We start from the raw sequence: 10166 nt of genomic DNA, 5'->3' as shown, positions 1-10166 counted from the left end.
AAGGAATATGGGTGGAAGGGGAAAGGGGGAAGGGGAAAGGGAGAAATGGGTGTGCATCCAGGTAGGGCACAGGGAAGAGAGGGGGCTAAAGAGGTTGGGAAGGGGGGGGGGGGGGGGATGCTTGTAGACTAGTTACCTAAAATTGGAAAATTCAATGTTCATACTGTTGGGTTGTAAGCTACCGAGGCACAATATGAGGTGCTATTCCTTCAGTTTGCGTGTAGCCTCACTCTGCTAATCGATGAGGCCCAGGACAGAAAGCTCAATAGGGAAGTAAGGGAAGTAATAGTAAGGGAAGTTAAAATGGTTATCAACCAGGAGATCAAGCCGGCCTTAGCAGACTGAACACAAGTGTTTGATGAAACTGTCGCTTGGTCTCGCCGATGTGATGGAGGCCACATCGGAAGCACCAAATGCAGTAGACGAGGATAGAAGAGGTGCACGTGAACCTCTGTCTGCCCTGCATGTACTTCCGAAGACCCTGCATAGGTGGGAAGGAGAAGGTATAGTGATAGGTGTTACATTTCCTGGGGTTACAGGAGAAAGTACCTGGGGAGAGGGTAGCTTGGGTGGGATGGGATTGGGAGAACCAAGGAATTGCAGAGGAAGCTGTCTCTGTGTAAAGCGAAAAAGGGTAGGGATGGGAAGATGCAACTGGTGGGGGAACAAGTTGAAGATGGGAGACGATGGTTGCCTAGCCAATGGTCTGTCTGTCTTTTCTTTCTGTTTTGTTATTTTAAGTATGTGTTAAAAGTATGTTTTAATGTTTTTTGGTTTGTTTCGTGTGGGGGTTGAGGGAAACTTTTTTCAATCTCTTACCTCGACAGAGAGGCGACTTTTCCGTGTCTAACATGGTGGAGCGGCATGGCCTTTTCTGGAGACCGACGCGGCGCTTAAACGCAGGCGCGGCACAGACTTACCATTGTGGAGCTTGCTGGGGATCGACTGTGGAGAGCTCCAACCATGGCCCTGTGAACTTTAACATCGTGGAGCCTGGTCTAAACATTGCGGTCCCTGGTTAACGACTGAGTTGGGGCTCCAAGCCGTGGTGAGTTTCAACCGTCCCGACGAGGAAGTTTCATCACTCCGACGCGAGGGCCTCAGATCGCCGACTGCGGGACGTTTGTTGGCCCCGACCGTGGATGGTTCGACAGCCCCGACCGCGGAGAAGAAAGAGGGAGAGATTGAACTTTATTGCCTTCCATCACAGTGAGGAATGTGGGGAGCCGCTGTGGTGGATATTTATGTTAAATTTTATTTCATGTGGTTGTGTGTCTTGCTGCTTTTCACTTGGTGTGGCCATATGGTAACTCGAATTTCACTGTACCTTATGGTACATGCGACAATAAACCCATATTGAATCTTTTTTTTAAATAATTTTATTTATTAGAAGTAAAGTACATTACATTAATACAAGCCAAATATAACTTATTACATTTCTTGTACCACTTCATTTTTTTAAGCTTTAAAAAGAGAAAAAAGTAAAGGTGAGAAAGTCATGATTGTGTGAAAAGGTGATCAAGAAAAAAGACCCATTACACGAAGAGTTAGAGAAAAAAGTTAAGAAATATGCCGTAGAAAAGAAAAAAGAGAAAAAGAAACAAAATCTCTATTAGGAAGACAGAGCAGAAAGGGATATACCAACTTCGTATTTTTCATCCCCCCTTACCAGATCCTGAAACCATTTCTTTTCAGAGTACTGTTGTACCTTATACTTGTAGTAAGTCGATAAATGCAGACCACGTCTTTTGAAAGTGGTCTGATTTGCCTGCAAGAAGGAGCCTCATATCTTCCAGGTGTATTTGAAATCCACATATTTATTGTTGGTATAGGGACGTTTTTCCAGAATTTAAGTATAAGTTTTTTTCCCGTTATTAAGCCATAATTAAATAGATTCTTGTGAAACACAGTTAGTTCAGGGCTGCCTTCCATTGTTCCAAGAATAATCAATTCTGCTTTCGGTATCAATTTTATTTTAAATTATTTTGTGAAGATTTCAAAAATTTCAGTCCAAAATTTTTGAATTATGCAAAAAACAAATGAGTGCGCTATAGTAGCTTCTTGGGATAGACATTTAGCACAAATAGGGGAGACGTTAGGAAAAAGTTTACTTATTTTAGTTTTTGAGTAATATAATCTATGTAAGATTTTAAATTGAATTAGAGTGTGTCTTACGTTAATCGAGCATTTATGCACATATAGCAAATGTTTATCCCACCTCTCTTTCGAAATTTTTATAGCTAGTTCTTGTTCCCAGTCTCTTCTAATTCCGTCGGATGATGGTATTTCTATATTTAGAATGATGTTACACAATTATGATATTAAATTAGCTGATTCGGCCTTTGTATTCATTGCTTCGTCCAGTAAGTCTGGCCCATCTTGAATCTTGAATGTCGGAAAATGATGTGTTGGATGTAGAGGCCGGTGGGGTGTAAGCGAAGGAGCAAGATAACTCTCTCGTTGGTGCTTCTAGGGGCAAGGGGAGTGAGAACATAACAACAGAACACAGAAGAGATACGGGTGAGGGATCCATCTACAACAGCAGGGGAGGAGGGCAGGGGGACCATGTTTACTGAAGATGAGGCTTTCCATTCAGATGTCCTTGAAACGCTCATCTTGGGAGCAAATGCGGCAAAGATGGAGAAATTGAGAGATGGGGATGACCTTTGCAGGAGGTAGAGTACCTCCTCCTCCTGCTGACTTATTATGAGCAGGTTTCACAAAAAATATTTAGATAATCTAGTTTGTCCAGCTAGAAAAGAAGAAATGGTAATTAAATATTTCTTCAGGGAGAAAATAGAGAATGCAGATTTTAATGTTGATCTTTGTATTGTTCCAGAGTTGATTTATTCAACTTTTACAGTTGAATAATTACTTGGAAAGTTTTGCTGTAAAAAAACACAATTCGTGTTGTTCTTCAGCATTATTAAAGTCTGCGAGTCATGTATTATCACGTAATTAAAGGGCCTGTCCCACTAATGCGACTTTTCAGCGACTGTTTTCGACCTTCAAGCTCGAGGGCACTCGCCTGAAAAACCTCGAGCTGGATCGACCGTCAGTGATGAAACTGCCAGCTGGGTCAGCCAACCGCACACACAAACACATCGCAAAGGCGGGGGCCAGGGAAAGCGGGGGAGCGCTGTCTGAAATTCACACCCGTGATGAACAGGACGGTAAAAGACGGCTGGCACAGTTACGGAAAGTCCTTTAGAGAGTGCGGGGGGGGGGGGGGAGAAAGGGAGAGAGGGGGGAGAGAGGGGGAGAGAGGGGGGAGAGAAGGGGAGAGAAGGGGGGAGAAGGGGGGAGAAGTGGGGAGAAGGGGGGAGAAGTGGTGGAGACACTCTCAAGAAGCCGAACAACTTTTAATAAAGATTAGCGGGCATTTAACATTACCGTCGGATTTCCTTGGTTCTGAAAACTCCAATGAGCCAATAAAAATGCCCGGTCAGCAAAGGAGATTGCCTACGGCTACCTCGACTGCCTAGCGACCCCACTCCACTGCACTACGAGTTCAAAAGAACCATGCCGACCAATATTTACTCGCGGAAATTCTTTTCAGCATGCTGAAATATTTTCCTCGAACAAACTGAGGCCGTGAGTATGTGGAAATTTCCCTCGAGCATGAAGGAAAGTTGCAGTGACCTCTTAGGACATCCTAGGAACACGTGTCAACCATGCTGCGAGTTTGAGTCGAGCGCAAACTCTTCTAAACTCGCAAATTAGGTCGCCACAGTGGGACAGGCCCTTAAAGAACAGAATACATGAAACAGCCCAGAGTCAGTGTGGCCTTGAAAGGACTTTTTGAAGTGTATGTATTTTCCTTGATAACTGCAAATTAGCAAATAACAGAGAGAAATTATGGCACCCAAATGCATTGCAAATATGCTCTTCAGTTTGTTCAGTTTATTTTCAATTTTCAATCCAACGAATATAACAATGTGCCCGAAATGACCCAAAAGGTCACCTATCCATGTTCTCCAGAGACGCTTCCTGACCTGCTGAGTATCTCCAGTACTTTGTGCCTTTTTTCATAAACCAGCATCTGTAGTGGACTGTGTAAACGTGTTTATATTTATTGTGGATCAATAGATGAACCGTATTCCTCTTTAATTCATGGTTTTCACTACTTTCAAAATATACCTGCATTGGAAAAAACAAAATTAATTTGGCAATATATTTCATGCTTCAATCTGAATTCATCCTTATGGTTAATACATAATTTACCCAGAGTAATCTAATCTGAACCCATTCCTTAAAGCAGTTAATTTACTTCTCCCTCAGACCATAAACCATTTCTAATTCCAGGATCATTCCCTTTAAATCTTTCTCTAAATGAAAACAAATTGTTTATTCTGTGTCTCTCTTCATAGTTTACAGTTGTTGAGTATTTTTAACACCATTCTTGAACTCTTTCCAGTGTAATAATTCTTCAAGGGCACTGGCCCAATATGATTCCACTGTTTTTTTAAATTTAAATTATGTTATTTTTACTTTATTTTATCACTTTGTTAATATTGTTGATAATTGCCCCATTTTTTTCTTGGAAAGTAATATGTACCCATTGTTGGTATTAAAAATATATATGAATTTATGCTATGAAAGATCAATAGCAAATTCTGGATAAATCTAGAAGTTGAAATAAAGAACTGCAGATGCTGGTTAATACACAAAAGGACCCAAAGTGCTAGAGTAACACAACAGGTCAGGCAGCATCTCTGGAGAACACGGATAGCTGATGCTTTGTGTTGAGAGCCTCCTACTAAAGAAGGGTCACGACCTGTATCGTCAACTATCCATGTTCTCCGGGGATGCTTCCTGACCTGCTGAGTTATTCCAACAGTTTATGTCCTTCTGGATTAAACAAGTTGCTCCTGCAATTAATATGTAAAAATATGATCTCTCTCTGTCATCTTCCCAAGGGGGTTTCAAGAAGTTCCTACATTTGCTCTGTAGAGATTTAGTTTAATTTTTAGTTTAGGGATACAGCATGGAAACAGGCCCTTTGGCCCACCGAGTATGTGCCGACCAACCTCTGCCACTGTTAACCCTGTAAGGCAGTAATTCTACCGCTGTGCCACTGAGGCACCTCAAGATAAATTAAACTTGTTGCAAACATTTTGGGTTGGTGCTTAAGGATGAATGGGCCCTTTTAATAATAAGACTAATGTATCTGCAAAGTCAATTAACATCACCAAGACAGCAAGGAAACAATTTATGTTCTGTTTTAATAACTGCTTTAATCCAGTTTTTATTTCCCTCTCTTTATTTCTTAATAAATCTAATTTAACCCGAATTCAGCCTTTTCATTTCCATTGTCACGCTGTCCCTTTCTCTTTTAACCTCATTAACCAAAAAAAAAGAACTTAAGATCATCAATGTTCCTTGACCTTCTCAGGTCAACATTTCCATCAGTTTGTGGCACAAAACTTTTTTTGGGTCTCAATGGTGAGGAACTTGTTACAATACATGAGTTATGCTGATATGTTCCGCTGCAATAAAACCTGAGACAACAGTTTCACTGACAGGAAATAAATTTTGAATAATTATATCGCAATATTTCTTCCTTCCCTACTTTGTTTTTAGAGCCACTTCCATCTGCTAAAAAAATGTTAATACTCCTCTCAGGGGGAGTACCATTCCATTTCGACATTTGTCCAGGAAACAGTAATCCTAACACACCTGGAAAATTATAGGAACTGAGGTAGGAATGTACTGCTGTTTCCTAACTAAATTAAATGCAGTAAACCCAGAAAATTATGGACTGGCAACACCAACATGGTAGCTGATATGTGGTGGCACTGCTACTCAGTAGCAATGTTACAACATTTTGAGATTTTAAAAATCAAGTCTGTAATTTATCCCATCAGACAAAGCATAAAAAGAAGTTTAATTTGACACCTAATTCACTTTCATATCTTCAGTATTAAAAAAGTTATGGCCATTTTCATACTCGGAAATTAGCATCTTGTTCCCTATCGCTTTTTCATTGACTTAACACAAAAGCTGTGATCAGAACAGTCAAAAGCCCATAACTTTCTTAAAAATTAAGAGAACTGAAAGACATTTTCAGTTATTCTAGATTGAAGCATTCTGAAACAAATATGAAACAATCTTACTTAGATAACTTGAAATTAAAGCATATAATTAGTTAGTTACCCAATTGTAGCTAATTACAAAATTCAATTACTAGATCTAAACATCTATCCATTTCTTAAGAATAGATTAACATTTTAAAATAGCCTAAGTGTCCAAATAACATTCACACAAGAATTCACAATATAACATAATTTTTTTATCTCATTGTCATGGGTTTATAGGCCAAATGGAAAGAATATAATGTTTAATACCTGTAAATTAATGGCCAGCTTGCGAGTGGGATTTTCTGGAACGCTATCAATTGGAATGTTGAGGTTTCAAATTGCAGTTCAAATGTTGGAAAAGCTGAAAACTTTGGCCAGATCTTTGGGGTCATTGTTATAGTAATTCCATTTCGTAGCTGGAAAGGTTTACTTCAGTGTTGAGTTAAATCAAATGCATGTGAAACCTAAACTTGCATCTTATTCAAAGTACAAACCATTGTTAGTAATTTCAAACACAGGTTTTATTTCTTCAAATCGCAGCTCGGGTGAAAAAAAAGATGCCAACCTAAGGAACAGGTGGGCAATGGCATGAATAAAAGCATAGGCAAGATGATAGACTTCTTGTAAAATAAGATGGTTAGTTCTGTTTCTTTTGTTGCATAGGTTAAGAATGCAACTCTCTAATCTTCTGACATACCATCCAAGTATGAGCTGTTGACTGAAAAAAATGCTCTCAAGTTTAAGGTAGTAGTGAAAGCAGGGCCGGCCTGAAGCCAATTGGACCAATTGCTCCCAATTGGGCCTTGGGCCTAAGGGGGCCCCGCGCTAGAGTAATCTACTCTCGGCTCTGGGTAGATCTACCCCGGGTGGAGGAGGGAGAGAGGGGTGGAGAGAGAGTAGAGGGGTGGAGGGGGAAGAAAGGGGTAGACGGGGAGGGGGGTGTGAGGGGGAGGTGGGTCGTTCCCTCACGGTCCCGAGGCAGCGCTCCCGCCCCTTCAGTCACCGTGCTTCACACACACAGCCCCGGCTCCACCCCTCTCTCTCCCCGGGGAGATGCTGTGAACAATACAGGGAGGGCCGGGGGTTGGAGCAACGTTTACAAACCTCGGCCTCAGCTCACACCCGTCCGCCCGGAACCCGGCATCCGCTCCTGCCGCCGGCCCTCTCCCTCCCTTCTCTCCTTCCCTTCCCTCCCCCCCCCTTCTTCCATCCCTCCCTTCTCTCCTTCCCTCCCTCCTTCCTCTCTCTTTTCCCTTCTCTCCTTCCCTCCCTTCCTTCTCTCCTTCCCTCCCTCCCTTCTTTCTCTACTTGCCTCACTCCCTTCTCTCCTTTCTCCTTTCTCTCCCTCCCTCCCTTCTCTCCCACACACACACAACGCACAGACAACACACACACACACACACAACACACAGCCAACTAACACACACACACACACAGACAACTAACACACAGACAACTAACACACAGAGACAACTAACACAGACACACACAATGAATGCACAGACAACTAACACACAAACACACACACAACGCATAGACAACAAAGACATGCACGCATGCAAAACTAAGTTTGGATGGGATAGAAGCCCAAAGGGTAGGATGGGGCTGAAGCCCAAAATTTAATGCCTGGACTGGTTTTTCGTAAATAGTTATTGGTTTTCCAGGATAGAGGCCAAGTCAGTGGATATATTTAAGTAGAGATAGATAGATTCTTGATTAGTACAGGTGTCAGTGGTTATGGGGAAAAGGCAGGAGAATGGGGTTAGGAGGGAGAGATAGATCAGCCATGATTGAATGGCAGAGTAAACGTGATGGGCCGTATGGCCTAATTCTGCTCCTATCCCTTATGATCTTATGATCCTCTCATCAGCTAGAGTGCAGTCCTGGCCTTCCATCTACCTCATTGGAGATCTTTGAACTATCTTTAATCAGACTTGATCATTCACTATGTATTGTACCCTTTATCCGTTATCCATACACAGTGGATGGCATGATTTTAACCATGTATAATCTGTTCTTTGAGTGGATAACACATAAACAAAAGCTTTCCACTGTACCTCAGTACTTGTGACAATAATAAATGAAACTATTGAGTATTGTGTTTACAGACTGTTATGTTGCTGCAAGTAAGAATGTCATTGTTCCATTTTGGTACATTTTTGACAATTAAACACTCTTGACTCTTTCTTTCCCCATTGCTTCACCACTTACAGCTTCATCCTCAGTAGACTCTCGAAGTCCCGCTTCCTAATTGCTTCATCATTCTTCCTGCCTCTTATTCTTTCCAACATTGCTTCAGCCTTCCACACTGATCAAGTGTTTATTCATTCTTCCCCATGTGGTTTCTTTATCTTGGCATGGTACTGTGGATATCTTACTGTGAAGGGTCAGTTGTTCGTTGCCTGCACATCAATTTATATATTTAGCATTCACATTTGGCGATAGATCTTAGCCTATTTTGGTGAGCAAAAAATGTTGTTCTGTTTAACACCCATTCCAAATTCAATCTACCAGGAAAAAAGACACAAAATATTTCCAAAGTAATGCACTCTTCCAAAAACAATCTTGAAGTAGGATTGGAGACAGACAAAAATGCTGGAGAAACTCAGCGGGTGAGGCAGCATCTATAGAGCGAAGGAAATAGGCAACGTTTCGGGCCGAGACCCTTCTTCAGACTGAAGAACCAGACCAGTCTGAAGAAGGGCCTCGACCCGAAGCATTGCCTATTTACCTTCGCTCCATAAATGCTGCCTCACCCGCTGAGTATCTCCAGCATTTTTGTCTACCTTCGATTTTCCAGCATCTTCAGTTCCTTCTTAAACAACTTGAAGTAGGATTAGGATAGTTTATCTCCTGAAAGAAGCTTTGAAACACGATCTCAATGGTTCCAGGACCACAATCACTTCAGCACTGGTCCAATTATTTCATGTACAGCAGTCATAGTCGGTGTTCACCTATAAAGGCACAGTCTCCATGGCAGCTGAACCGTGCAAGCACGTGCTCTGGTGGCCTTGGAAGAGAGAGAGACTATAGGAAAAGAAAGTAAACTCTCAGAAAGACACATCAAAAAACCTGATATGTGATGAGAGATGCTGAGCCATGAGGGAGATCCAGGAAAAGGGAGCGTGTAAAATGGTCATTTGTGTAATTTCTTGAAATGAATCTCACTTGGTCTTCAATAGGTCTCAATTGATTTCAATGATGAAAGAGTGTGGACATCATTATTTTTAAGTGTTAATCCCTCAATGTTTCACTGCATGTCAAACGCATCAACACATTTTGTGGTACTTTATTTTCAACTTCGAGGCAAACATGCAAAATGAGCATAATCAATGTTCAGCATCTGTGCATCAGTGCCTGCAACGTGTTTAATTCTGCCTATACCACAATTAAAAAGAAAAATTAGCAGCAGCCAGCGAGATAACAAATATTACTATTGCTATAAATTAAAAGATAAATAGATATCTATCTATCTATCTATTGCTCTGAATAGGGACATTACATTTTATATATTTTCCAACAGCTATCACAATACCCTGACTAACTTAATATCATGTATTTAGCTCATGTATACTGAATAATTAGCCTGTGGCCTTAAATGGAGAAAAAGGGCCCAATGTGACTAGGAAATGGCTTTGATTTCAGGCATTAAGAGGGCATTTTTAGTTGCTTTACTTGAGCATTATGGCAAGAGATTCAGTGTTTCAGTGATTTTGCTCATGTCCTGCTTTTATGAAGTTAAACATTTATGCCATTTCCCCAAAGCATATCACAGTTGGGAGAACAGCAGCAAGACTAAATTTAGAGGCCAAAACTAAGTTCAAAAGAATGATCTTAAAGGAGGTTTTTGAAGATTTGGAAAGAAATAGCAAGGAAGCGGGTGGGTTCCACTGTGCAAGAACAATATGACTCTCAGTTTCTGCCTCACAGCTCCAGGATCCCGAGTATGTAGTGGCACAGTGGCGCAGGAGTAGAGTTGCTGCCTTACAGCGCCAACGGCCCAGATTCGATCCTGACTGTGGCTGTTGTCTGTACGGTGGAGGTACGTTCTCCCTGTGACCACATGGGTTTTTTCCGGCTGTTCCG

The sequence above is a fragment of the Amblyraja radiata genome, chromosome 8, assembly GCF_010909765.2.
Source record: "Amblyraja radiata isolate CabotCenter1 chromosome 8, sAmbRad1.1.pri, whole genome shotgun sequence".
Taxonomy (NCBI): domain Eukaryota; kingdom Metazoa; phylum Chordata; class Chondrichthyes; order Rajiformes; family Rajidae; genus Amblyraja; species Amblyraja radiata.
Note: the sequence above shows the minus strand (reverse complement) of the source record.